General features: G+C 43.1%; 1 protein-coding gene across 1 annotated transcript in view; it reads right to left on the reverse strand.

The window, feature by feature from the left end:
* c19h8orf34 (chromosome 19 C8orf34 homolog) overlaps window positions 1–2,500 on the reverse strand; it is an 85,907-nt gene that overhangs the window by 9,729 nt on the left and 73,678 nt on the right. The gene's annotated exons all lie outside the window — the stretch shown is intronic.

The following is a 2,500-nucleotide window of genomic DNA, read 5'->3' on the forward strand; positions in this document are numbered from 1 at the left end:
ACCGCTCCGTCACTGTGTCAGTCCACAATCAACAAACCAACCACAGGAACAGGTGTGTGACGCATGTGTGTGTGTGTGTGTGTGTGTGTGTGTGTGTGTGTGTGTAAGAAAGAGAGAGAGAGACAGAGAAGGAGAGAGAGAATCACAACAAACCATCCACAGGAACAGGTGGGTAATGCATGTGTGTGTGACGCATGTGTGTGTGTGTGTGTGTGTGTGTGTGTATGCGTGTGTGTGTGTGTGTGTGTGTGTGTGTGTGTGTGTGTGTGTGAGATAGAGAGAGAGAGAGAGAGAGAGAGAGAGAGAGAGAGAGAGAGAGAGAGAGAGAGCGAGAGAGAGAATCACAACAAACCAACTGCAGGAACAGGTGGATGATGCATGTGTGTGTGTGAGTGAGAGAAAGAGCAAAAAATAATATCACAACAACTCCAGAGCCAAACAAATGGCCTAAGCCATTTTTTTCCACCATGCCTCACTCTCCTCTCAAAACTAGTAGTGCCAGAGTACACACACAGGCTGACCAATAACTCCCTATGAAGTCATACACTTCTGCTCTCCTAATGTTTGGACGGGACTCAAACACTGTGGTGTTTTCCTGAGCGGGAGAAGGCTTGGTTGTGTTCCCCGTGTTTTTCTTAAAAGGCTTTTACTAGTCCTGGGCGGCAGTGTTTACTAAGTGCATAAACTGTGTGGGACTCGGTTTCCTCCGCCGCTCTGAGAGAGTCTGGGCTTTATATGTGGCCACATGTGCGGGGATCGCTCTCAAATACAGGCTGATATTTGTTTGCTTTATTGGTAGTTATTCAAACATTTTTGTTTGTGAAAGAGGAAAAAAAAAAACATGGCTGCCAACTACCAACGGGAACATCTGGGGCACCATTTCCTTGTTGTTGAACAACTGGAAGCTTAAGAGCGCTTTGGTTTCTTTAGGGAAGGGGGGGAGAAAGGGAAACAAGCGAGGAGTCATCATGCAAATGTCTCTAGGAAAAAAAAATGGCTGACCACTGATGGTCCTCGGGAAAAGTGTGGTGTGTTGTTGTGTGACATTTGATAAATACCACGTACAAGCTTGACATGCTTCTCACAAACCTTGACTTCCACACTTACATGAGCAAATAAGGGCAGTCTCCAATGTAAACAACATTTCATTTTTCTGCACCATAAAGATCGGAAACACATGTTTGTATTGCTAAAGACGCAGATGCTAGGGCCCGAACGCTTGGAGAGCGCTGGGGCAAAAAAAAAAAAGATGCTCGAGGAAATGGTTCACTTTCCAGAGAACAGTTCCAGATTTGTTTTATATACCATTCTTCCACAGTCATCCATTCATTACCCTCCATGACATGACATGTGTGACTTAATTACTCTCTCTCTCGCTCTCTCTCTCTCTCTCTCTCTCTCTCTCTCTCTCTCTGCACTTAATCAAACATCATGTTGAAAACATTTCTCTTTCTGCCAAGTGAATGTATAATGGGTTTGGGGTTTCCCATGTGTGTAAGCTGCTTTAAACAGATGCCCACCTGTGTTGTGGCATTTTGTACTTAAATTGAGATGAAATGTACTAACGTAAACACATAGGGCTGTGATGTCCGTAGCAACGGGGAAAGGGAAAAGCCGCGGTATGAAATTCAGTAAAGTAGTTGCTCTGATAGATCTCTGTTATGATATTAAGGTGGTTACAATGCATTCCAACCTCCAAATTCCAAAATAAAAAACACGATGATTCAATGATCCCATATTCTTCCCATGTAAACACAATCACCTAGTTTCTGTGCGTGTGTAAGAGAGCCAATAGTACTAGTGTGTGGATTGTGAAGTCATCTATGTTGCTTCATTTGGTGGTGTAGTGTTTAAGTACGTCATTCAGTTCGCCTCCAGTCTACAGTATGCTTGCATGAGTAATAGAAGAGTAGCCGGTACGATAGTAAACAGAGGGCACAGATGAATCGACTATTTTCCTGTAATGATCATTAATTGCACTTTGCCATTCAACAGTATTTAGATAGAAAAGATTATGATCATATAAATAGTTGAATCATACTTTAAACAGTACCATGTAGTGTGTGTGTGTGTGTGTGTGTGTGTGTGTGTGTGTGTGTGTGTGTGTGTGTGTGCATGTAGGGTGGGGGGGTGTCTGTGTCCATGTGCATGTGTATGTTATTTCACAACTGTTTGTCAGTTTGTTGATATCAAGATGTTTATGAAGTCATATTGACTGTGTATTTTTTTTTGTGGGGGATCTTGTATGTGGCAACAGACCTAATCTCCATCTCATGCCTGACTGCGGCATTTGAGGATTCCTGGAACATCCAAGTAAAAACATCTTTACGAGACAGATGTGATGTAGCAGCGTGCTATACCACCCACGCACAGCCACACATCCACACCAATAAATGCATCTTATCCATATGATGGCTTTATAGGGAACGTGTTTGTCATATATCAGCATTCTGCATTAATATCATCGCCACTGATGAAGACACTGCACTGCCTAAAGGCT

Source organism: Sardina pilchardus, chromosome 19 (assembly GCF_963854185.1).
Source record: "Sardina pilchardus chromosome 19, fSarPil1.1, whole genome shotgun sequence".
NCBI lineage: Eukaryota > Metazoa > Chordata > Actinopteri > Clupeiformes > Clupeidae > Sardina > Sardina pilchardus.